Here is a 27970-nt window from a genome sequence, read left to right on the forward strand (position 1 = left end):
ACGGTATACAGCATTTGACGAAGTGAAACAATGGTAAAACCGGATTTTCATTAATTGTCTCAAAATGTCGTGCTTGGAGAAGACTGGGCTGAAAAGACAAGGTGTGAAGTTGGTTGTGAGATGCTACGGGCAGCAACAATGTCATACTTGTTTGGACCAGACAGCATCAGATAGATGGCCTGCACGTAGAGAGACAGAGGGGCGCTGTTTCACTCGCTCGGATGCTTTCTCCTGTGATATCCATTCAGCCTCTTGCGAAATGAAGGAAAATTATGAAACACAGAAATACGAAAATGTTAATTTTTTTTGGGGTAATCCTGGCTTCCCTTGGCCTCCATAAATACACACCACCGGGGTGAGTCTCTAGTACTTTACATTCGGGACTCTTTAGTCATGTATTAGTTCACACATTCGTTTCATGACGAGAATAACAAAAAGTTCAGCTATTCGTATCACTTGTTAGTCAGTGCTTTTGCTAGAAAAGACAGCTTGTTCCGTTGGAACGCTTGCAAGAGCCGTGCAATTCAAAGCGTGTTGTGGGCGACCTCCACTTAAAAGACACACTGACAATAGGCCTACAATCAAAAACACAAATGTTAATGTGTTGCATTAGTGCACATTAATTTCGTTTTCAAACAACTGCAAGTGTGGTACAGCTTTCTATGTAATTAGTTTAATATGTATAATTTTCAGCACACTCGTGCCGGGGAACTAGAAACGAAAGTCTTGTGACGTTAGCTAAATGTGTTAGCTGGACAGCTAGCTAATGCACATGCTTACCTTTTCGATGCCAGTCAGGGCCTTTTCTTATCTAGTGACTTGCTTTCTCAAAAATCAGAATATCGCCAACCAATTTGTTTCAAATAGTTAATGTTGACATATTCCCGAGTTGATCGATTCCCACAACGTGGTCAAATTCACGGACTGACGTCACACTTCAGAAAGGAGTTCTCATCAACGTCAAAATCGCGAGGGGCGATCGTGCGTGTTCATGGGTAGTTAACGTGGGAAAAGCCAAGACTGCACATTCGAATCATGGGGTCTTTTCGGCGCGTCGTTGATTTATTTTTTATTTTTTATTTCACCTTTATTTAACCAGGTAGGCTAGTTGAGAACAAGTTCTCATTTGCAACTGCGACCTGGCCAAGATAAAGCTTAGCAGTGTGAACAGACAACACAGAGTTACACATGGAGTAAATTAACAAGTCAATAACACAGTACAAAAAAAGGGGAGTCTATATACATTGTGTGCAAAAGGCATGAGGAGGTAGGCGAATAATGACAATTTTGCAGATTAGCACTGGAGTGATAAATGATCAGATGGTCATGTACAGGTAGAGATACTGGTGTGCAAAAGAGCAGAAAAGTAAATAAATAAAAACAGTGTGGGGATGAGGTAGGTGAAAATGGGTGGGCTATTTACCAATAGACTATGTACAGCTGCAGCGATCGGTTAGCTGCTCAGATAGCACGTTTGAAGTTGGTGAGGGAGATAAATCAACGTCTGTCGTTCCGCACTCAGCTGAAGAGCCATTTGATCTGATCAAGAGCAAACCTGTTGAAATCTTCAGTTCAATGTTGAAAAGTATTCTGTTGACTTTAGCCAATCAGAGGCGTGCGTTAGTTCACCCATTGATTTCAGGGTCTCAACACTGCATGACACTGTATGATTGATGTTTGTGTTTATGAAGAGTACAACTGTACAGGGACAACTACTGACATTTACTGCAACACATGCATTTCTCAAATCACACAGAGCTTGAGAGAAAAAGTCAAGGCCAGTATTGAAAAAAGCACTTTTTATTTTATTTATTATAAACAGTATTGCTTGTTACATATTCCATTCATGAGAGAAATGTGCAACATTAAGAGCCAAGGCATAGAAGAGATTAAGGTTTTCATTCAGAATCACATTTTAGATCAGCGTTCCAATAATAAACTGTTGACAGAAATTGAGAGTTGGACTGTCTCCTAAATGACCCCCTGTCCCCTATATAGTTAGCTACTTTCACCCAGAGCCATATCAGGCCATTTAGTAGTGTACTATATTGGGAATAGGGGACCATTTGGAATGTAAAATTGATTTTACATTGTGTTTTGCTTGTTTTCTCTATAATTAAAATATATAAACCATAAATGTTTCTCAATTCAAAAATAAACCTGATTGCATATGCGTTCACCCACAATACCTGCAAGACGAATAAACCCAAATCATAAAATATAAAAACAATACATAAAACCAGTCAAATTAACAAATATTTATCTTCTATATATAGTTACATTTGCTTTTTATTTTATTTATTTTTTAAATAGCAACTAGAATCAAAATCAGGTCTTTGCACTTATACAAATCTTGCTAATTTAATTTTATGCTCCGTCCCTCTTTAGTCCCACTTTCCCATTGGATTCCACTCCCACATCATTTCCTGTATCAGTTCTAGATCATCTCATTCTACGACTATATCTGGTTACAAGGCAACTCATTTACATTTTTCTGAGACTGACCATTTGTAGTGTTGGATTGGCATGAAAATAATCAAAGGAACCAAGAAACGCTTTTACCCTTAGTGTTTAATCTACTGAGAAAATATCTACATCTTACTCTGCACTGAGAATAATAATGTCTTCTACGGTACTAAAGGAACTCTGTCTGGAGGAAACAACCAGCTAAATGTGTTCTCTCCCCTCTTAGTGTTCTGTGGTCTCCATGGACACCAGCCAGTCCAGCAGGGTAGATGGACACCCAGGCGTAGGTTCAGTAGGCTGGAACACTCCAGTCTGACGTGGAACGTATGGCACTAGAATGGTTCTCTCTGTTCCATATGCAGAGCATCAATCATATCAACTCTATACATTCCATTGTGTTATTATGCGGAACACACACACAAAAAAACTGTTCTATACATTCCATTTGGATTCAATGTTCTGGAATGTTGCTGCTAGTGAATGACCCCCATCCCACCTTAAAAACACCAATCAACGAACGAGGCACTCCAGTTAGCCATGAGCCACACAGACGTAGTTGAAGGCGAGCACATATTTACACATTCATATATATAGAGATTTGCAGATTGAAAGAAATGCAGTCACTGGATCAACAATCAAATCTGTGGTTTCTCCCATAGCTTCAGGAGAACCATTAGAACCAGAGGGAGTTGAGAAAGGGGGTAATAACAATGACGCTAAAGAGCCACACAGATAGAAATGTATTGAATAGAGCCGAAACGGTTCACTGGTCTATTATACATGGCTGAAAAATCATAGAAATATAATCTGCAGAACAGACGATCAAGAATGTTCTGTGACGCAAGACCCATGTGTAAAATGTTAAAGTGGTCGTCAAACTACTTACTTCCCCACAACACTGCCCAATGGCACACCAGTGCCTGTCTGACATCACCCAATGATGTCATGTACACTAGAACATCACAACAGATGGCTCTGAGAAGAGAAGTAGTGTTGAGAAATACTCTGTAGTAGAAAGTCACTGCAATAGTGGTGTGTAGTTTGGCACGTGTTCACCACTGTAGTCAGGACCACAACTCCACCATCACACCTCAAACAAAGACCAATGAAACACCGGCGGTAGATCAACAAACATTGATTCTTTGTTGGGAAACAGAAGTTTAGTGGTAATTAGTTATCACAAGAAGAAGAAAAAAACCTTGACTGGAAATCTTCACAATCACTTGTAGAAATGCAGTTTTAACCATTCCAGTAAAAAAAGGGGGGTTTGTCAGTTTAAGTTCAGTTACAGTTTGAATCCCATTCCAACAGTTCCCTTTTGATTAGCTTTGTTACTGTGGAGGAGAACGTTCCCAGTTCCCAGATGAAGTCCCAAATGTCCCGATTGTGGTGGGAGGAGTTAGTGTAGTGTTGGGGGTTAGTGTGTCACTGTGGTGGGAGGAGTTACTAAATTAGAAGTGGTCTTATGTCATAGTAGTGTCAACAGGTAGTAGAGGGATGTCAGGAGTCCATAGTGTTCATTTAGTGGCTAAAAGTCACACAGTCTAAATAGAGGAATGAGGGAGAGCGAGGGAGGTGAGGAAGGCTGAAGGTCATGCAAGTGGCTTATGTCACAGACCCCGAGAGAGATAAGAGGGAAAGAAGATTAAGAAATTGAGAGGAGAGAGGAAGAAGAGAAAAGGAAAGAGAGAAAGACACAGAAGGAGAGAGTCCAGTTCTAGTGGAGTCAGTGGTCCCTCAGTGAGTGTCCAGAGGTTCAGCAGGGGCAGTAGGCCGGTAGAGGCTGCTCTCTTTTCTCTGTGGGAAGACCAGATGCATACTATCCAGTTTCTCTGTGGGAAGACCAGGACAGAGAGACAGAGAGACACACACAGAGAAGGGTTACTACCATGTGCAATAAACATTTCAATAGTAAGAGTGCAACTCATTAACCAGCTGTATAAACTTAGAGGATTGAGAGGACACAGAACCTGCTCGTGAAGACAATATCGGTCACAGCCTAAACATCACCAATCAATACATGACACACAGACAACATGAACACACACAGCCTAAACATCACCAATCAATACATGACACACAGCCTAAACATTACCAATCAATACATGACACACACAGACAACATGAACACACACAGCCTAAACATTACCAATCAATACATGACACACACAGACAACATGAACACACACAGACAACATGAACACACACAGCCTAAACATTACCAATCAATACATGACACACACAGACAACATGAACACACACAGACAACATGAACACACACAGACAACATGAACACACACAGCCTAAACATCACCAATCAATACATGACACAGACGCTTGAAAAGAGATCAAACACACACAAGACAAAATTCCATATGTATACAGACATGAAACAAATGAAACGAACATCAAGACACAAGATCAACAACATACTATATCAAATATACAAATCACCAGCAGAGGGAGCAAGAAAAAAACACCAATACAATGGGGGGGACACAGAGAGGTTAGTTAGGCCATGCGGTTTAGTGAGAGAGGCAGGTGTTCAGTCGGTGGACACACATACCATGCGCTCACATGCAGTGTGTGGGAGGGTGTGGCCTAACCGTCATAAGAGTCCATGAGAGGAACAGAGTCCCGCCTCTCCTCATACAGCCCTCCCTGAGAGGGGGAAGAGAAGGTGGGAGGAAGAGAAAAGGGGAAAGAACAGGGGAGGAGAAAGAAAGAAAGAACGGGGAGGGGGAGAAAGAAAGAAAGAACGGGGAAGAAAGAACAGGGAGGAGGGGGGAAGAAAGAACAGGGAGGAGGGGGGAAGAAAGAACAGGGAGGAGGGGGAAAAAGAACAGGGAGGAGGGGGAAAAGAACAGGGAGGAGGGGGAAAAGAACAGGGAGGAGGGGGAGAAAGAAAGAAACGGGGGGGAGAAAGAAAGAAAGAGGGGGGGAGAAAAAAAAAAAGCGGGAGGGAGAAAGAACAGGGAGGAGGGGGAGAAAGAAAGAACAGGGAGGAGGGGAGGGGAAAAGAAAGAAAGAAAGAACGGGGGAGAAAGAAAGAACGGGGAGGGAGAAAGAAAGAACGGGGGAGGGAGAAAGAAAGAACGGGGGGGGAGAAAGAAAGAACGGGGAGGGAGAAAGAAAGAACGGGGAGGGAGAAAGAAAGAACGGGGGGGAGAAAGAAAGAACGGGGGGGAGAAAGAAAGAACGGGGAGGGAGAAAGAAAGAACGGGGAGGGAGAAAGAAAGAACGGGGGAGAAAGAAAGAACGGGGGGGAGAAAGAAAGAACGGGGGAACGGGGGAAAGAAAGAACGGGGGGGAGAAAGAAAGAACGGGGGGGAGAAAGAACGGGGGAGAAAGAAAGAACGGGAGGGAGAAAGAAAGAACGGGGAGGGGGAGAAAGAAAGAACGGGGGGAGAAAGAAAGAACGGGGGGAGAAAGAAAGAACGGGGGAGAAAGAAAGAACGGGGGGGAGAAAGAAAGAACGGGGGAGAAAGAAAGAACGGGGGAGAAAGAAAGAACGGGGGAGAAAGAAAGAACGGGGGGGGAGAAAGAAAGAACGGGGGGAGAAAGAAAGAAAGAACGGGGGAAAAGAAAGAACGGGGAGGGAGAGAAAGAAAGAACGGGGGAGAAAAAGAAAGAAGGGGAGGGAAAGAACGGGGAGAGAAGAAAGAACGGGGAGGAGGGGGGAGAAAGAAAGAACGGGGGGGAGAAAGAAAAGAACGGGGGAGGGGGGAAAGAAAGAACGGGGGAGAAAGAGGGGGGGGAGAAAGAAAGAACGGGGAGGAGAAAGAAAGAACGGGGGAGAAAGAAAGAACGGGGGGAAAAGAAAGAACGGGGGAGAAAGAACGGGGGGGGGAGGGAAGAAAGGGGTGGGTTGCGAGAAAAAAAACAACAGGGAGGAGGGGGAGAAAAGGGTGGTAAGGAAGAATCAGATGAGAGAAAAGGGGGGGGAGAAGAGGGAAGAAGAGGTGGTGGGTTGAAGCAGAGTGAGAGAAAAAAGAGAAAGAGAGATGGGTGTGTTCAGAACGAACAATATGAAAACCAGAAAAATCAGATAAGAGAGAGAGAGGGGAAGAGAGAGAGAGGGGAAGAGAGTGTTGATAAAGTGGGTTAGTGTCAGAAGTTAAGTGAGAAATCGTTTGTGAGAAAAGAAGCTAACCACAGTATTTAGTGAGACATGCGAGAACATGCTCTGTGTGTGTGTGTACCTGTGCTGTGTCTTTGTCAGCAGGCTCCAGTGTTCCGTCCAGAGTGTTCTTCCTCCCCCTCTGGTCCAGTGTGGAGTAGGCATCTGGAAGACAGCCAAGGCCTGTTAACAGCTGTGTGTTTAGGCCTGTGTGTGTGTGTGTGTGTGTGTGTGCAGACATACCTGGTCCCATATCATTTAGTGGAATCATGTCTCGCTTGTCTCCTCCTCCTGACAAACAAACACAGTCACAGGATGAGAGACAGCTAGTGTGGTGGTTATAGTGTGGTGGTGGTGGTTATAGTGTGGTGGTGGTAGGTTATAGTGTGGTGGTGGTTATAGTGTGTGGTGGTGGTATAGTGTGGTGGTGGTTTATAGTGTGGTGGTAGGTTATAGTGTGGTGGGTTATAGTGTGGTGGTGGTTATAGTGTGGTGGTGGTGGTTAGTGTGGTGGTGGTTATAGTGTGGTGGTGGTTTATAGGGTTATAGTGTGGTGGTGGTAGGTTATAGTGTGGTGGTGGTAGGTTATAGTGTGGTGGTGGTAGGTTATAGTGTGGTGGTGGTAGGTTATAGTGTGGTGGTGGTGGTGGTAGTTATAGTGTGGTGGTAGGTTATAGTGGTGGTGGTAGGTTATAGTGTGGTGGTGGTTATAGTGTGGTGGTGGTTATAGTGTGGTGGTGGTTTATAGTGTGGTGGTGGTTATAGTGTGGTGGTGGTGGTTATAGTGTGGTGGTGGTGGTTATAGTGTGGTGGTGGTGGTTATAGTGGTGGTGGTGGTTATAGTGTGGTGGTGGTTATAGTGTGGTGGTGGTAGGTTATAGTGTGGTGGTGGTAGGTTATAGTGGTGGTGGTAGGTTATAGTGTGGTGGTGGTTATAGTGGTGGTGGTTATAGTGTGGTGGTGGTGGTTATAGTGTGGTGGTGGTGGTTATAGTGTGGTGGTGGTTATAGTGTGGTGGTGGTTATAGTGTGGTGGTAGGTTATAGTGTGGTGGTGGTATAGTGTGGTGGTGGTGGTTATAGTGTGGTGGTTTATAGTGTGTGGTAGGTTATAGTGTGGTGGTAGGTTATAGTGTGGTGGTGGTTATAGTGGTTATAGTGTGGTGGTGGTTATAGTGTGGTGGTGGTTATAGTGGTGGTGGTTATAGTGGTGGTTATAGCGTGGTGGTGGTTATAGCGTGGTGGTGTTGGTTATAGTGTGGTGGTGGTGTTGGTTATAGTGGTGGTGGTAGGTCATAGCGTGGTGGTGGTAGGTCATAGCGTGGTGGTAGGTCATAGCGTGGTGGTGGTAGGTTATAGCGTGGTGGTGGTAGGTCATAGCGTGGTGGTGGTAGGTCATAGCGTGGTGGTGGTAGGTATAGTGTGGTGGTGGTAGGTTATAGTGTGGTGGTGGTAGGTTATAGTGTGGTGGTGGTAGTTATAATGGGTGGTGGTAGGTTATAGTGTGGTGGTGGTAGGTCATAGCGTGGTGGTGGTAGGTTATAGCGTGGTGGTGGTAGGTCATAGCGTGGTGGTGGTAGGTCATAGAAAACGTGGTGGTGGTAGGTCATAGCGTGGTGGTAGGTCATAGCGTGGTGGTGGTAGGTCATAGCGTGGTGGTGGTAGGTAAACATGTGACCTGGTGGTAGGTCATAGCGTGGTGGTGGTAGGTCCATAGCCAGGTGGTGGTAGGTTATAGTGTGGTGGTGGTAGGTTATAGTGTGGTGGTGGTAGGTTATAGTGTAGGTTATAGTGTGGTGGTGGTAGGTTATAGTGTGGTGGTGGTAGGTTATAGTGTGGTGGTGGTAGGTTATAGTGTGGTGGTGGTAGGTTATAGTGTGGTGGTGGTAGGTTATAGTGTGGTGGTAGGTTGTGGTGGTGGTAGGTTATAGTGTGGTGGTGGTAGGTTGTGGTGGTGGTAGGTTATAGTGTGGTGGTTATCCTCTTGAGACTCTAGGGGCAGTATTTCATTTTTGGATGAAAAACGTTCCCGTTTTAAACAAGATATTTTGTCACGAAAAGATGCTCGACTATGCATACAATTGACAGCTTTGGAAAGAAAACACTCTGACGTTTCCAAAACTGCAAAGATATTATCTGTGAGTGCCACAGAACTGATGCTACAGGCGAAACCAAGATGAAACTTCTAACAGGAAGTGAGCAAAATTTTGGAGGCGCTGTGTTCCAATGTCTCCTTATATGGCTGTGAATGGGCAGGGAATGAGCCTACACTTTCTACCGTTTCCCCAAGGTGTCTGCAACATTGTGACGTATATGTAGGTATATCATTGGAAGATTGACCATAAGAGACTACATTTACCATAAGAGACTACATTTACCAAGTGTCCGCCTGGTGTCCTGCGTCGAAATTGGTGCGTAATCTCCAGCTGCAAGTATTCTTCCATGTGATTCAGAGGAGAAACCAAACTTCCACGAACGATATATCATCGAAGAGATATGTGAAAAACACCTTGAGGATTGATTCTAAACAACGTTTGCCATGTTTCAGTCGATATTATGGAGTTAATTTGGAAAAAAGTTTGCCGTTTTGATGACTGAATTTTTGTTTTTTTTGGTAGCCAAACGTGATGAAAGAATATTTTTTGAAAAACCTAACATTTGCTATCTAGCTGAGTCTCCTCATTGAAAACATCCAAAGTTTTTCAAAAGGTAAATGATTTTATTTGAATGCTTTTCTTGTTTTTGTGAAAATGTTGCCCGCTGAATGCTAGGCTAAATGCTATGCTAGCTATCAATACTCTTACACAAATGCTTGTTTTGCTATGGTTCAAAAGCATATTTTGAAAATCTGAGATGACAGTGTTGTTAACAAATGGCTAAGCTTGAGAGCTAGCATATTTATTTAGTTTCATTTGCGATTTTCATGAATAGTTAACGTTGCGTTATGGTAATGAGCTTGAGGCTGTATTTACGATCCCGGATCCGGGATGGCTAGTATCAAGAGTTATAGTGTGGTGGTGGTAGGTTATAGTGTGGTGGTGGTGGTAGGTTATAGTGTGGTGGTGGTGGTAGGTTATAGTGTGGTGGTGGTGGTAGGTTATAGCGTGGTGGTGGTTATAGGTGGTGGTAGGTTATAGTGTGGTGGTGGTGGTGGTGGTAGGTTATAGTGTGGTGGTAGGTTATAGGTGGTGGTAGGTTATGGTGGTGGTTATAGTGTGGTGGTAGGTTATAGTGTGGTGGTGGTGGTAGGTTATAGTGTGGTGGTGGTGGTAGGTTATAGTGTGGTGGTGGTGGTAGGTTATAGTGTGGTGGTGGTGGTAGGTTATAGTGTGGTGGTGGTGGTAGGTTATAGTGTGGTGGTGGTGGTAGGTTATAGTGTGGTGGTAGTAGGTTATAGTGTGGTAGGTTATAGTGTGGTAGGTTATAGTATGGTCGGTTATAGGCGAGTGGTCGGAGATTGTAGATAGGTGACTGGGTTCCCCACATAAACAAATACTCTTTTTGGTTTTAATTAAGACCACAGATTGGGAGAATATACAAACTCTGAGAAATATTATAATTTTATTGAGTAAATGTATTTTTCAGAGAGATGAAAATGTAATGAATAAAAGGTTGATGTAAAAATGGAAATTGACAAATTTCAGGGTTGTGTCATTAGATTTGTGGGGGGTGTGGGTTGTGAGAAATTCTGGGGGGGGGGGGGAATGGGGTCCCCACAGAAAACCACTGAATACAACCGCTATAGGCTATTCAGAGCTGTGGTCGGGTCCATCAGCTGTAGTTACATAGACCAGAGACCTGTGGCAATCAAACATGGATCCAACCCAGACCCCAGGGATAATTTTAGACTCAGACACTTAGTTCCGGAGTCGGGTCTCAGATATTGGGGTAGACCTGTGAAGACCTCAGTGTGTGTGTGTGTAGCTAGATGTTATTGTCTGTCTCACCCCTGTCAATGAGCGGCAGCGTACTGTCTTCATATCCTCCGTTGACCCGGGGCTGGGTGCTGTTGGGCGGGTTGAGGTTCACCATGAAGTCTGTCTTCTTCCAGCCATCCTTCTCCAGGGTCTTCCTCAACTCCTTATAGCCCCAAACTAACTGGAGTATCAGGCCGGCACCACGCACCTCTCGCTCTGACCGGTTCCTATCAGGAGAGAGAACTGGAGGACTCAGAAAGAGAAACAGCATCAAACAGAAAGAGGTGATTCAACTACACCCCCCAGTCCACCCCGGAGGGAGGTCAACTACACCCCCCCATTCCACCCCGGAGGGAGGTCAACTACACCCCCCAGTCCACCCCGGAGGGAGGTCAACTACACCCCCCAGTCCACCCCGGAGGGAGGTCAACTACACCCCCCAGTCCACCCCGGAGGGAGGTCAACTACACCCCCCAGTCCACCCCGGAGGGAGGTCAACTACACCCCGGAGGAAGGTCAACTACACCCCCCAGTTCACCCCGGAGTCCATACTGAGACCCCCCCAGTCCACCCCGGAGGGAGGTCAACTACACCCCCCATTCCACCCCGGAGGGAGGTCAACTACACCCCCAGTCCACCCCGGAGGGAGGTCAACTACACCCCCCCAGTCCACCCCCGGAGGGAGGTCAACTACACCCCTCCCATTCCACCCTGGAGGGAGGTCAGAATCCATACCCTGGAGGGATCAATTATACCCCCAGTCCACCCCAGGGAGGTCAACTACACCCCCCAGTCCACCCCGGGAGGGAGGTCAATACACCCCTCCCATTCCACCCCGGAGGAGGTCAACTTACCCCCAGTCCACCCCGGAGGGAGGTCAACTTACCCCTCCCAGTCCACCCCGGAGGGATCAACTACACCCCCAGTCCACCCCGGAGGAGGTCAACTACACCCCCAGTCCACCCCGGAGGGAGTCCCATACCCCCAGGACCCGGAGGAGGTCAACTACACCCCCAGTCCACCCCGGAGGGAGGTCAACTACACCCCCCAGTCCACCCCGGAGGAGGTCAATCAAATCCCACCCCAATTAGACAGAGAGTAAATTCTGGAGAAACCCCCCCCCCGGAGGAGTTTGACCCCCATCCACCCCGGAGGAGGAGAAACTACACCCCTCAATTCCACCCCGGTCAACTAGAGACTTACCCCCCCATTCCATGGAGAGGTCAACTATACCCCCAGTCACCCCGGAGGGAGAACCTCAACTGAGACAGGAGGGAGGTCACATACCTACAGAGACACCCCGGAGGAGTCATTGACCCCCCAGTCCACCCCGGAGGGAGGGAGAGAATACACCCAGTCCAATTATACCCCTCCCATTCCACCCCGGAGGGAGGTCAACTCCACACCCCCCCCCATTCCACCCCGGAGGAGAAGATACATACAGATCCCATTCCACCCATACTGAGAGAGAGAGAGAATACACCCCCAGTCTGCCCCGGAGATCAATTACACCCCCCCATTCCCCCCGGAGGAGAGAGAATACATACAGATCAATTATACCCCCATTCCATTTGACCCCGGAGGAGAGAATACACCCACCCAGTACCCCGGAGATCAACTACACCCCCATTCCCCCGGAGACAGAGGTCCACCCCCCCATTCCATACTGACCCCGGAGAAGGAGTCTACCCCGGAGGATCATACAGATCAACCAGTCCATACCGGACAGAGAGAGTCAACTACACCCCCATTCCACCCCGGAGGGAGGACAGATCAATTATCCCCCCCTGAGAGGAGAGAATACACCCCCCCATTCCATTTGACCCCGGAGAGGAGGTCATACTCAATTATACCCCCATTTGAGACAGGAGGGATCATACAGATCAGATCCTGACCCAGGAGAGAAACATACACCCCCCTCACCCCAGGGAGGTCATCATCCAGACCATTCCACCCGATGTTCAAGAGACACATACAGATCAATTTTCCTTTCAATTAGTGTCTAATTGATCAGTAAAGGAGAAACCCTGCAGACCCTCAGCCCACCAGAGACCGAGTTTGACACTTCTGTTCAACATCATCCAGACTGAGGAAAGGGACACATGTACCTCTTTTCTCACACACACACACTCACACACACACACACAGCTTACCCGTCCTTATTGATGAGCACCAGTCTCTCGATGCCCTGCGAGGCTCTGAGGATCTTGGCAGCGTCCAGGCTGGAGCCCAGAACCTCATGAAGGGTGCTCAGTACAGACACCACCGTCTCCTCTGACAGAGCCCTCACAGGCTGGCTCTGACCCCCACCAGGCAGGTTGGATACCAGGTGGGGAACTGCATGTTTACCTACAGAGACAAGAGTTAGAGAGACATAGTTGTAGTATTTGATAACACAGGTTGGCTCAAAGAGAGCGCGAGAGAGGGAGAAAGAGAGGGAGAAAGAGAGAGGGAGAAAGAGAGGGAGAGAGAGAGCAAGAGAAACAGGGAGAGGGAAGAAAAATTATACCGATCAATTATACCGCCCAAACAGTTCCACAGAAACTGTACTAACCGAGCAGGTCTCTGTTGCGACTCGATAGCCAGGTTCCTCAGAGCTCCAGACATGGCCCTGACCAGATCAATTGCCATGGGCCAACAGCTCATCATCATGGGAAGACCCTTCTCTTGACGCAACAACGCACGGATATACCGCCCATACTGAGACAGAGAGAGAGAGAGAATACATACAGATCAATTATACCGCCCATACTGAGACAGAGAGAGAGAGAATACATACAGATCAATTATACCGCCCATACTGAGACAGAGAGAGAATACATACAGATCAATTATACCGCCCATACTGAGACAGAGAGATACATACAGATCAATTATACCGCCCATACTGAGACAGAGAGAGAATACATACAGATCAATTATACCGCCCATACTGAGACAGAGAGAATACATACAGATCAATTATACCGCCCATACTGAGACAGAGAGAATACATACAGATCAATTATACCGCCCATACTGAGACAGAGAGAGAATACATACAGATCAATTATACCGCCCATACTGAGACAGAGAGAGAGAATACATACAGATCAATTATACCGCCCATACTGAGACAGAGAGAGAGAATACATACAGATCAATTATACCGCCCATACTGAGACAGAGAGAGAGAATACATACAGATCAATTATACCGCCCATACTGAGACAGAGAGAGAATACATACAGATCAATTATACCGCCCATACTGAGACAGAGAGAGAGAATACATACAGATCAATTATACCGCCCATACAGAGACAGAGAGAGAATACATACAGATCAATTATACCGCCCATACTGAGACAGAGAGAGAGAGAATACATACAGATCAATTATATTGCCCATACTGAGACAGACAGAGAGAGAATACATACAGATCAATTATACCGCCCATACTGAGACAGAGAATACATAAAGATCAATGAATATTGTAGTGTATTTGTGTTCAGGAAATGGACAGACTGTTTTGAGTACTAGACTGTGGTTTAACAAGAGTCTAGAAAGGTGGTGTCTGGGTTGCAGGTGGAGTTTGTGATTATACTGTGATTGACTTACGGTCCAGGTGTAAAGGGTTTCTGTTAGAGGTCAAGTAAGGAGGCTGAAAGGGATGTGTGTCTGATGGTGGTTGTGTTTGGGTTAAACTAACAGGCTGTGGTGTCTCAAGGTGTGTGGTGGTGTTGGGCCTGGTGGTGGTTGTGTTTGGGTTAAACTAACAGGTTGTGGTGTCTCAAGATGTGTGGTGGTGTTGGGCCTGGTGGTGGTTGTGTTAAACTAACAGGTCGTGGTGTCTCAAGATGTGTGGTGGTGTTGGGCCTGGTGGTGGTTGTGTTAAAAACTAACAGGCTGTGGTGTCTCAAGGTGTGTGGTGGTGTTGGGCCTGGTGGTGGTTGTGTTAAACTAACAGGTTGTGGTGTCTCAAGGTGTGTGGTGGTGTTGGGCCTGGTGGTGGTTGTGTTAAACTTAACAGGCCGTGGTGTCTCAAGGTGTGTGGTGGTGTTGGGCCTGGTGGTGGTTGTGTTAAACTAACAGGCTGTGGTGTCTCAAGATGTGTGGTGGTGTTGGGCCTGGTGGTGGTTGTGTTAAAACTAACAGGCGTGGTGTCTCAAGGTGTGTGGTGGTGTTGGGCCTGGTGGTGGTTGTGTTAAACTAACAGGCCGTGGTGTCTCAAGGTGTGTGTCTCAAGGTGTGTGTGTGGTGGTGTTGGGCCTGGTGGTGGTTGTGTTAAACTAACAGGCTGTGGTGTCTCAAGATGTGTGGTGGTGTTGGGTTTGATGGTGGTTGTGTTCAGGTTAAACTAACAGGTCGTGGTGTCTCAAGGTGTGTGGTGGTGTTGGGCCTGGTGGTGGTTGTGTTAAACTAACAGGTTGTGGTGTCTCAAGATGTGTGGTGGTGTTGGGTTTGATGGTGGTTGTGTTTGGGTTAAACTAACAGGCCGTGGTGTCTCAAGGTGTGTGGTGGTGTTGGGCCTGGTGGTGGTTGTGTTAAACTAACAGGTCGTGGTGTCTCAAGGTGTGTGGTGGTGTTGGGCCTGGTGGTGGTTGTGTTAAACTAACAGGTTGTGGTGTCTCAAGATGTGTGGTGGTGTTGGGCCTGGTGGTGGTTGTGTTCAGGTTAAAAACTAACAGGCCGTGGTGTCTCAAGGTGTGTGGTGGTGTTGGGCCTGGTGGTGGTTGTGTTAAACTAACAGGCCGTGGTGTCTCAAGGTGTGTGGTGGTGTTGGGCCTGGTGGTGGTTGTGTTAAACTAACAGGCCGTGGTGTCTCAAGGTGTGTGGTGGTGTTGGGCCTGGTGGTGGTTGTGTTAAACTAACAGGCCGTGGTGTCTCTAACAGGTGTGTGGTGGTGGTGGTGTGGTTGACTCACGGTCCAGCGTCCGGCACACAGGTTCTGCACGGCTCCGGCGGAGGCTTCCAGCACGGTGGGGTTCTTACTCTCCTTTAGCAGAGAGGTGTAGACACGCACCACCTCTGGCTGGAACAACAGCTCATAACCTGGAGATACACACGGAGGGAGAGGTGGTAGAAACATGGAGGCATCTCATTGTCTTCTCATTTTCACCTGCACTGTTGCTGCATTCATAAATCTCAGACTTCAGTGAGTTCAAGAGAACTGGGAGCTTGGGACGGGGGGGGGGGGTCACTTTGAATGGTCATCCAACTTGGAATTCCAAGTCAGAGCTCGGAATTTCAGAACTGAAGATCACTGACATGATTTGACCTCGTTTCCCAGGGAAAAACTTCACAGGTGAAAACAATGTGATGGAAGCTCATTAGGCTGGCTTAGCTGTCGCCTGGTCACTTCTTTCAGATCAGTACAACAGATGAGTGGACAGGGGAAACATGCATATTCCAGTCTACATGATGCCACTTTATACTGTGTTACCTTTGGCAGGTGTAGTCCTCTTTGGAATGTCAATCATATCTGCTCCGTCTTCATTTCTCCCTGCAACAGAAAATCAGAACACTGAGAAACAGACGCACAGAACACTCAATAAACCCCCCGCCCGGCGCTCCAGAACCCCCCACCCACTACGGTGCTCTAGAACCCCCGCCCGCTACGGTGCTCTAGAACCCTCCGCCCGCTACGGTGCTCTAGAACCCTCTAACCGCTACGGTGCTCTAGAACCCTCTAACCACTATGGTTCTCTAGAACCACACAGCTCTGTGAGCCACTGAAAAAGCCGCTAGGTAGGAGCACACATGCTAACACAGACTCACACACACATGCTGCACACTGTCTCTTACACACATCGTCCTCTAGGAGACGGCAGAGAGCATGACAATGCATGCATAGAGTTAGGAGACTGACATCATTAGCCAGTCCTAATTAATGCTCTAACAAGCAGAGGTCAGAGCTTACCTTTAGAACACCAGTCATCTGTTCCACAGCAGAGAGGAGAGCAGAACGAGGGAGGATTAAATGATAGGAGGAGAGAGGAAGATCATTTGAGTCAAGCGAGAACAGCAGCAGTGACCCAGCCACCAAGACACCTCCTCCCACCAAAGCATCAGCATAGATCAAATGTAGGATTAGATTAGAAACTATCGCAGCAAAAACACACCAACATCCACGCCAGCACAAAGACAAACCATCAAAAACAAAATGTCTGTTCATAAATAGAGAAACAAATCATTTCCCTCACAGACACACAGACATTAAGGAGTGAGACTGAACATTCTTTAGGATGGGGGTAAATAGCATTCAACATCCCAGGCCAACCACTGGTTCTCTGCTGTCTCTCCTGCTACACTGTCACTATACTGTGTACACACACTAAAGTCAACAATTGCATCACTCTCACTCTCCATCTGCCTTCCTTCCACAGACAGATAATATAAACACTCTCACTCACACAGACAGACAGAGACACCCGCGCAAACACAGACACACACTGACCTTTGCCCCTGCGGGAGCTGAAGCGGTTGGTCTTTCCAGTGGAGGGGCGGGGCCCTGGTTGAGGGACATGGCTTCCTGGTAGCGCTCAGCGCCCGGCACCTCCCGGTGAACCTAAGGTCAAGTCAAGTTTACAATCATATCGTATAATATTACTTATTTAAAGACTTGCTGTGAAACCTTGGTGCCTACTCAGTATGTTCTTTACCCCTCTGGCTTTGGGCTGATGTGTCAACGTGTCGTTCACACATTCAGAATCGAGGAGCAGAATTACCACCTTAACTCAATTAGCCACGAAATCCCTAGTTTGAAAGTAACTTTTTCTGGAACTATACTGCGCCATTTCCCCCCATGTGGGTCAGCCCCCTAGCATTTCAAGTTCTAGCCAATGAGCTTTCAGCCCCTTCGCTATTTGAGTGACAGCTAGCAAGATGCACACACAGCAGAGTGAGCACTGACGTTGTGCACATATCTATACATATGTGATGTAGTAAGCAATTTTCAGGGACCACTTTTGCTTCGTGAGCGTTACTTTCACAACTGTGAACAGTGTCGTTACCATGCTAAAAGTTCAACTTCCATACGGATACCAGGTTAAGTATCACAATACAGTACTAAAACAATACCATGGCCAATGTCACAGAATGGCACTTGAACCAGACAGATTTTTGAGTTTTAATTTAAATGTTTTATTTTTGAATGTATGCGTTAAATGAATGAATTATACAATCAATTTGACTTCATTTTTTTTACTAACCTAACTACATAACATGGTAATAATGTATTAGAACAGTAAATCTCTACTGATAAACTGAGCAAATCAAGATCTAGGTGTATTCACATTACAGCTGAATGCATATTGAATAGCAGCGTGACCATGAATTGAGGTAGAGCTTTCTGGCTGATTTCATGGTGCTGCAGATGAAAAAAAAACAATTGTTTCCCTTCCATTTGGGACTTACTTTATTGTACTGATCAACAATATTTGCATAGAAGAAGCAATCTGTTTATTTGATAACAGTGTCTCTCTTTAAGACATGACATTATTCACACACACAGCCAGTTCAAGGCTCGAGCAAATAGGATCTTGACTGGGACAGACGTGAAGGAATAAAGGTTTTGGTCACACTCAGTGTTTCCTCAGAACGGGCCAGCGTCAGCCGCGGGGGAGTGGAACGGGCCAGCGTCAGCCGCGGGGGAGTGGAGCTGGGCCAGCGTCAGCCGCGGGGGAGTGGAGCGGGCCAGCGTCAGCCGCGGGGGAGTGGAACGCGGCCAGCGTTAGCCGCGGAACGGGAGTGGAACGGGCCAGCGGCCGCGGGGAGTGGAACGGGCCAGCGTCAGCCGCGGGGAGTGGAACCCAGCGTCAGCCGCGGGGGAGTGGAACGGGCCAGCCAGCCGCGGGGGAGTGGAACCCAGCGTCAGCCGGGGGAGTGGAACGGGCCAGCGTCAGCCGCGGGGGAGTGGAACCCAGCGGGGGGGAGTGGAACGGGCCAGCGTCAGCCGCGGGGAGTGGAGCGGGCCAGCGGGGGGGAGTGGAACGGGCCAGCCGCGGGGAGTGGAACGTTAGCCAGCGGGGAGTGGAACGTTAGCCACGGGGAGTGGAACGGGCCAGCGTTAGCCGCGGGGAGTGGAACGGGCCAGCGTTAGCCGCGGGGGAGTGGAACGGGCCAGCGTTAGCCACGGGGGAGTGGAACGGGCCAGTGTTAGCCACGGGGGAGTGGAGTGGGCACCGTGCTCTCACGTCATAAGGGGACCTTGGCTGCGCTGATAAACTAACTTGATCCTCTCTCAATCAGTAGATGACGTGACACTCATTTGACAGAAGTACCTTTATCTAGGACCGAACCGTTTGTCATGTGCTGGTATCGGAAAAAGTACAGAAGTTTGGGTATACCACGCAACACTAAGAACTACTGGCTAAAAAGTCTACAGAAGTACCAGACAATCTCTTTAAAGTACAATTAAAATGGTCACAGCACATTACTAAAAAAGGCAGGATGAAACACTGTAGAAAGAAACAGAAAGGACAACAATACCTGATAGGACAGATTCCTCAGCAGACACATACTGTTCTCTATCAGCTGGAGACCGACAGGGAGGGTGAGGGAGGGAGAGAGAGGGGGGGGGATAAGACGAAGGAAAAGGAGAACAGGATTAAAATACATGCGGACACAATCAAAGCTCAGGATCACCAGATAAAACAGCAGTGTGTGCGTGCACACCTTGTTGTCCACGTCTTTCAGGTTGATCTGTGATTGGACAATGTACATGAGCGAGTCCACCAATCCTGTGCACTCTCTCAGCTTCCTCCTGGCCTCACTGCGCTCTGAGCTCACGTTCCTGTTTTAGAGAGAGCGGTGGGAGGAGAGGTAGAGAAGGTGTGTGAGAAAAAACAAACAAACAAGCAATACAGAAATAGAGGGGAAATGGGCAGAGACAGAGAGAGACAGAGAGAGAGAGAGAGAGAGAGAGAGACAGAGAGAGAGAGAGAGAGACAGAGAGAGAGACAGAGACAGAGAGAGAGAGACAGAGAGACAGAGAGAGAGACAGAGACAGAGACAGAGAGAGAGACAGAGAGAGAGCGAGAGCGAGAGAGAGAGAGGAATGGGAGTGGCTCCAATCAGTGGCCACATAAGGATTCCAGCACACAACCATTAGTAATAAAACACTGAGTGGTCCTATGTCAGTGTGTTGCAGAGACTGAAAGTCTGAAAGCGTGTGGTCACGTCCCAAAAAGCACCCTATTCTCCATGTGGTGCACTAATGTTAGGGATGCCCATATAGGGGATAGGGGGCCATTTAGGATGCAAGCCTGTGGTTGTTAAACTCCAGTGGAGTGAGGGGACAGTGAGATCGTAGATCAGGTTACTGGGCCAGTCATTGTGTTGTAGCCTGCCTTTAACAGAGACAGACACACCCACTGGGGAACACAGCACATTCCCACTCTGCCCTACCTTCTGGAAATATCTCAGGCACACCTGTACAGACATGCACACACACACTGCAAGACCAACACACAGCTACCCGTCACTAATGGACTATACATTACTGTTTCATGGCTGGCTGACACATCTTCAACACTGGTATGTATTTTACAATATCGTCTATCATGATATTTTGATACAGTGCCTAAGTTCAAATGAAAAGTTTGACAAATTGGACGACTTCACAGTTTGGTCCTAGCTTGGTTGAGTATAAAACCATCAGAATGGAAAAAGACCAATAAAACCATAAATAATTAATATGTTGCAATTCTACGGTCAATGTTGAAGCATAAAACTTATTTACAACTTGTATTATTCAGAAACTTTAAAATACCGTAAAAAATGAGAAACATATTGTGATATGATATTACAGCCATATCACCCTTCTCTTTTTCCTCCCACTGTACAATCCATCCCTCGCTCTCTCTCTCCCTCCCTCTCCGTACCTCAGGCAGCCAGCTGTGTTGGTGAGGGACGTCTCCCACTCCAGGTGTCGTGGTTTGAGGTTCTCCTCTCCTCCTGCCTCGTTCCCTCTCTCCCAGCCCGAGTGAGCTACCATCACCTCGTCTGAGAGGGCGTGCAGGGCGTGGTCCACGATCTCCATCTTCACCGAGTCGTGAGACGACAAGTTCCACAGCGTGCCTGAGGAAGATGGATTATCATCATCACCACTACACACTTCAGTCTCCCACTTACCGCAGTAGTACACTAGTAGTAACCGCAGTAGTACACTAGTAGTACACACTAGTAGTAACCGCAGTAGTACACTAGTAGTAACCGCAGTAGTACACTAGTAGTAACCGTAGTAACAGTAGTACACTAGTAGTAACCGCAGTAGTACACTAGTAGTAACCGCAGTAGTACACTAGTAGTAACCGCAGTAGTACACTAGTAGTAGCCGCAGTAGTACACTAGTAGTAACAGCAGTAGTACACTAGTAGTAGCCGCAGTAGTACACTAGTAGTAGCCGCAGTAGTACACTAGTAGTAACCGCAGTAGTACACTAGTAGTAGCCGCAGTAGTACACTAGTAGTAACCGCAGTAGTACACTAGTAGTAACCGCAGTAGTACACTAGTAGTAACAGCAGTAGTATTACCTGTGATGGTATCGGTCAGGTCCTGGTCTCTGGTCTTCCTCAGCAGTCTGACCAGGGCCGGTACTCCATCACAGTTCTTGATGGCGATCTTATTGTCAGGGTCTCGTCCGTAAGAGATGTTTTTGAGTGCTCCGCAGGCAGCGTGGTGGACCTCCTTCTTAGGGTTGTCTAACATGGACACCAGGGATGGGATACCTTTCATACGACGGACATCTGTCTTCACCTGGAGGGGAGAGAGGAGAGGGAACGAGGAGAGGGGAGGGAGAGGAGAGGGAACGAGGAGAGGGAAGAGGAGAGGGAACAGGGAGAGGGAAGGGAGGGAGAGGAGAGGGAGGGAGAGGAGAGGGAAGAGGGAACGAGGAGAGGGAAGAGGGAATGAGGAGAGGGAAGAGGGAACGAGGAGAGGGGGAGAGAGGAAGAGGGAGAGGAAAGGGGGAGAGGGAACAGGGAGAGGGAAGAGGGAGAGGGAAGGGGGGGAGTGGAGAGGGAACAAGGAAAGGGAAGAGGGAGAGAGGGAGAGGAGAGGGGGAGGGAAGGGGAGAGAGAAAGGGGAGAGGGAAAGGGGAGAGGAGAGGGAATGAGGGAGGTGGTGTTGGTGGTTGTGTGTTGCTCTCATTCTGACATGAAAGACAGTAGCTAGGTAGCCTGCAGCATGGCTGTGTTTGACTAGATAAAGGGTGCGTGGGTAATCAAATCTAATTTTATTCCTCACATGCTTCATAAACAACAAGTGTAGACTAACAGTGAAATGCTTACTTACGGACCCTTCCCAACAATGCAGACAGAGAAAATAGAAGAAATGATAGAAACACTTAATAACAAAAGTATATAAATACATAATGAGTAATGATAACATGGCTATATAAACGGGGTACCAGTATGGAGTCGATGTGCAGGGGTACGAGGTAATTGAGATAGATATGCAAGGGGCTTTAAGGCTGTGGGTGTGAAGGTGAGGTGCTGCAGGTTCTGTTTGTGTATATAAACTAAGTGTGTATAGATAAAGATATGACCTTGTCGTTCTTAAAGGTGAGGTGCTATAGGTGTATATATTAACTTGTGTACACACACACACACACACACTTGGCTTTAATACACACGAGTGAGTGAAGTGGGGGATGTTCTGCCCATGCAACCCAGATTGCTATGTCACCAGTAGTGTTTGTAGGTGAGTGAGTGACTGACCATGAGAGAGAAGTGGGAAAGTATTTCCGTGTCAAATAAAATAAATGTTTATTCGTCACATGATTGGGGTAATGTCCCGTCTACTCGCGCTCCTCCTCTCTGGCGCTCGTTGTCAACAGTGTACTCATCATTACGCACACCAGCCACCATCGTTACGCGCACCTGCACTTCATGAGACTCACCTGGACTCCATGACCTTCCTGATGACCTCCCCAGGCCTTATTGTTTCTGTTTACGGTCAATGCTCCCTTTGGTTCCTTCCCCAGGCCTTATTGTTTCTGTTTTGTTCCCTGTCTGAATGCTACTCGTGTTCCTGGTTTTGTTCCCTGTCTGAATGCTACTCGTGTTCCTGGTTTTGTTCCCTGTCTGAATGCTACTCGTGTTCCTGGTTTTGTTCCCTGTCTGAATGCTACTCGTGTTCCTGGTTTTGTTCCCTGTCTGAATGCTCCTTGTGTTCCTGGTTTTGTTCCCTGTCTGAATGCTACTCGTGTTCCTGGTTTTGTTCCCTGTCTGTTGATTTGTTCCTGGTTTTGTTCCCTGCTATCCACTCCCTGTACCTGCATGCTGATCACCAGCGTACACGTTCCAGGTAAACAGCAGGTGTAGACTAAGTGACATGCTTACGCCCTTCCCAACAGTGCAGAGGGGAAAAGAGAAATAATACAAACCTGTGTTTATATTTGTCCAAGACAGGCTACATAAATACATGAAATGGCCGTCTATAGTTAACATCTTAATATCAAACATCACCCATTTACAATACTAGTAAAAGTGTGTGTTCACGCACGCATTTCAATGAGTGCAGGTTGTGTCATTTGTATGTGTTGATAATGGTTGTAAATGTATTGACTAAAGTAGATTATGACGATGACTGACTTAATTATTTATTGCTATTCGTCCTTTCTGATGAAAAACATTGAGTGCTCATTGTCAAGATGGCTGGTGCCATGGAAACCTCTGCAAGGAAACAGTCAGCTCCAAAAGGAGCGTGTAACCGACGTGGGAGAAGGCGTGTTTGCAGAAGAGCATGGTTTATATAGCTGGATAGCTCCTCTACTGGTGCCAAGACCTGACTGTAGGTTTTCAGTAAATATAACTAGAGTTTACCCTATTCAGCTATGGCAAAGATACTTAGACGACTCCCCTTTCATCCATGTCTGGTGTTCGCTAGTTACTGGCTCGATGGGTCTTCAGTCAGCATGGAACAAAGGGAGGGGTGGGGGGGGGGGGGGTCTCTTTCAAAACATCTGTCAGTGCTGCTGTGAACCACATCAAAATACATTCTAAACGGGAGATGTATATAAAATATATATATAAACATATAATTGATGCAATATTGTTTGAGGTTCTTTGTGTTTCACCACATTTGCTTGAGGTGATTTTACTGCAACGCTGCATCCAAGTTGCTTGACAAAGGCTTTTCAAAGAGCTGTCAGTCAAGGCCAGCTCATGAATATGAGCTCCACGCCCACTCAGTCGGTCTTTTCAAACTTCCTGGTATTTAGCCAAGAGAGACAAAGTGCTTTTCAGAAGGACTGTTCAGGACTTTTAAATAATTGACTTTGTGTTTTCTGACTGCAGTGATAAAGTTCTAGAAGGTGTCAAGGAAGAAGAGGTGTGGTGGTTGTGGACCCCTGGATTTAAGAGGCCAGACATCCGAGCAAACAGGTGCCGTCCAAGATGGACCCTGACGACATTCAGAGAGGCATCCACTACACCAACACCTTGACAGATGTCCACGCCAGACAATGCCGCTCTCAGGATGGACCCCTGGATTTAAGAGGCCAGACATCGAGTGATGCCGACATTTCAGACCTTCTCTGTGTGGCCCAAGTGCAAAACTTTGACTCGTGATCATGGCGAGTGCTTCCCTAAACCTTGAGACTTCTATTTGTATGGAACGTTGAACAGCTCAAACCAGTGGACCAGTGGAAAAGACGAACCAAAGCCCACATGAATCAGCCCCAGAGAGACGGGCAGTCTGTACTCTGGTGCCGTGCGTTCATATGGGCTTTAACGTTTCTCCTTTTAGTTGCTGCTTAGAGAGCAGAGATGACTCTGACCCGTATCACCTCTCACCCCCTCCCTCCCCTTTAGCACTTCTCAGATGTTGTTTACTCTGTGTAACTGTCATGGGTGTCAGGGTCCTTGGTTTGTGAGAGGGTCATTTGGGCACATCTGCATGTGCTGTCCCCAGGGACGTGTCACACGGGGGAAATGTGTTTGAATAAAGCCTGTACACATTCTCTGTGACGAGAGATTATTTAACGTGGCAACTGATTCATTATTTATCCTCCCAAGCCTCTCCGAATGGAATCTGACCTGGAAAGACTAAAGGTCACAACCATAATATGTGCAGGGACGACATGGGATGTGCACGTGTGTGTGTGTGTGTACATGTTCAAACACGTGCACGCCGCATGTAGTCTTTGCATATATTATGGCTGTGACCTTTAGCCTTTCCAAGTGTTTCTCTGTCATGTATGTACCAGTGTGAACATAAGTGAATGCAGCCAATGCATTCTGTTGCTTGCATGTGTACAAATGTGGCCACGTTTACATGTGTATGCAACAACAACGCAGACAGACACTGTAGAGTTATGGATTTCATGTTTTGTGTTGTCGTATTCATTATTTGAATAAAGTTCTTAAAAGTAACTGCAAACTTTGACCTCGTTTCTCTGAAAAACATGGTGTGGGGACTCAACATGTAATGACATGCAACTCGTTGGATATTTGGAGTAGAGATCATGTTGGCCTCATTACAAACTCCCGTTCTCTTCTTTCTAGCACTGTCTAAAACGCCAAATGGCTTTGGGGTCAATGTGACTGATTATCATAGAGCAAGTCACATATTACCTTGTCGTTCTTAAAAGGGGCCGCAGGTAGCCTAGAGAGGTTAGAGGGCTGGACAAGTAGTAACCAACACAGAAAGGTTGCAAGATCGAATCCCAAAAGAGCGAGCTCACAAGGTAAAAAAAGCTATCTGTGGTTCTGCTCCTGAACAAGGCAGTTAACCCACTGTTCCAAGGCCGTCATTGAAAATAAGAATTTGTTCTTACTGACTTGCCGAGTTAAATAAAGAAGGAAAAAAAACTGGAAAGGGTAGTATACAATGGTGGGTATATATATATATATATTTGCTGAGAAGAGTGTATAAATTTTGTTGCATTCCCTGCTCAGACGTTGCATTAACCAATGGTTACGTGCCACGATCATCGACTGACAGACTGCTATAACATATTATGTGGTAAACCGATCCAGTGTTTGTAAGATCTGTCAGGCGTTGAAAAGCATGCAACACCTTGGGCAGAGGAACGCATTGAAGCCCATTACCTTGTCCAATGACGGGCTTAAAGGTGAGGTGCTGCAGGTGTATATATATATATACCTTGTCGGCCCGAATTCTTAAAGGTGAGGTGCTGCAGGTGTATATATATATTACCTTGTCATTCTTAAAGGTGAGGTGCTGCAGGTGTATGATATATGTCTTTTATCGATATATATATTTACCTTGTCAGGGCAGGATGGATATAGGTCTGTAAAGGGGTCCAGGGAGGTGGACTTAATATATATGACAAGGTTACCTTGTTCTGCTCCTGAACTTAAAGGTTCCAAGAGGTGTTGCAGGTGTATATATATATATATTACCTTGTCAGACGTTCTTAAAGGTGAGGTGCTGCAGGTGTATAACATATTATATTACCTTGTCGTTCTTAAAGGTGAGGTGCTGCAGGTGTATGTATGTATGTATGTATTCTTAATGTAGGTATGTAGGTATGTATGTATGGTGTATATATATATTACCTTGTCATTCTTAAAGGTGAGGTGCTGCAGGTGTATATATATATTATTACTTGTCATTCTTAAAGGTGAGGTGCTGCAGGTGTATATATATTATATTACCTTGTCATTCTTAAAGGTGAGGTGCTGCAGGTGTATATATATATATATTACCTTGTCATTCTTAAAGGTGCAGGTGCCTTGTCGTTCTTAAAGGTGAGGTGCTGCATGTATATATATACCTTGTCATTCTTAAAGGTGAGGTGCAGCAGGTGTATATATATTACCTTGTCATTCTTAAAGGTGAGGTGCAGCAGGTGTATATATATTACCTTGTCATTCTTAAAGGTGAGGTGCTGCAGGTGTATATATATTACCTTGTCATTCTTAAAGGTGAGGTGCTGCAGGTATGCGGCAGCATTGCTCTTGACGGGGTCCAGTCTGTAGTTGAGCATGGCGATGACCTCCGGCAGCTCAGGCTGTCTCCAGGAAGTGGCGGGGCCTTTCCTCAGGGTGCTGGCCAATCAGGGAAGAGAATATATACATCACTTTCATCCAAAGCGACATACAGTAGTGCAGACAAATTCCACATCTGGACCTTGAATCCAGTTCCAATGTTGAATATCCTTCCTCCCTTCTAATCAGGGACTGACTTAGACCTGGGACCCCAGGTGGGTACAATTCATTATGAGGTAGAACAGAAAAACAGCAGTGGTCCGGACCAGTCCTAAAATTCACTTTTTGGTCCACCAGCCACTGTAGCAGGTAGATTTAAAGATTGACCAGCCACTCAGTTTTTTTCACCATCCAAAATATTTCCTCCCCTAAAATTACACAAACAAGACAAAAAAACAGATGCGCATGCTTTGTAATGTTTCTAAAACAATAAAATGTATTACTGTTAAGAAGTAGTGGTATATTGTTTCATTTCATTTCATTTTTTTGTGACCTGACACTTAACAATAATGATCCCCTGCCCCTTTAAGGACGGAGGTTACCGTGGTAACGCGACTAGAGTCATGTTTGTCCTGTGAGAAAGAGTCTGACAAGCAGCAGGGTTGTCTTCTCTTCTCTAACAGTTGAAACTCAAACACTGAAAAACAACCTAACTTGTGAACAAAACAAATATAAATAGCCAGGAAACACAAGGACAAAGTCTTACTTCAGTAGACTTCATCTTCAAGTAAATTAGACCAACTTTCATGCCTGTGCACAAAGCTTCTAAAAATTAATTTTTCACTCATCTCCTGACACCGTGTGAGGTGGGATAGAAGATTCCTAGTTCTTTGACTTTGTGTGATTCATTTACCAGCTGTGAAACAAAAACTGCAGAAATACTTTGAAAATAGCCACTGCAGCATTTAACCATACTTGACTATTTTTATTCACAAATGTGAGTGAAATGCTGGCACTGTGGAGCCCTGGCCCCCACCAACATGGCTGGTGACAGACATCTGACCCACCAATGACAACATGTACCCGCGTTGGCAGGTGGTGGTGGGTGTTCATTTTAAGCCCTGGTCCGGACCTGCAGGCTTGGAAGTGAATACCCCTGATATATCTACAATACGACACCAAGGAGTCTCACCTGTCCAAGGAGGCCATGCTACCCCTCTCTCCCTGGGCCAGGGGTGCACCTCCCCAGTAATACATGTCCCCTGCTCCACTCATGTCTCCGTCCAGAGTCCCTTCATAGCTCCTGGGAGGGGAGAGAAGAGGTTAGTATGGGAGTGGACACTACACTGGTAGGGGTTCGTATGGGAGTGGACACTACACTGGTAGGGGTTAGTATGGGAGTGGACACTACACTGGTAGGGGTTAGTATGGGAGTGGACACTACACTGGTAGGGGTTAGTATGGGAGTGGACACTACTACACTGGTAGGGGTTAGTAGGGAGTGGACACTACACTGGTAGGGGTTAGTAGGGAGTGGACACTACACTGGTAGGGGTTAGTAGGGAGTGGACACTACACTGGTAGGGGTT

The 27970-nt window shown here is 46.7% G+C and overlaps 1 pseudogene; it reads right to left on the minus strand.

The window, feature by feature from the left end:
* Positions 1-4383: 4383 nt before the first annotated feature.
* Positions 4384-27970, minus strand: part of LOC135537905 (catenin delta-1-like) — a 53200-nt pseudogene continuing 29613 nt past the window's right edge.

The sequence above is a fragment of the Oncorhynchus masou genome, unplaced genomic scaffold, assembly GCF_036934945.1.
Source record: "Oncorhynchus masou masou isolate Uvic2021 unplaced genomic scaffold, UVic_Omas_1.1 unplaced_scaffold_871, whole genome shotgun sequence".
Classification (NCBI taxonomy): domain Eukaryota; kingdom Metazoa; phylum Chordata; class Actinopteri; order Salmoniformes; family Salmonidae; genus Oncorhynchus; species Oncorhynchus masou.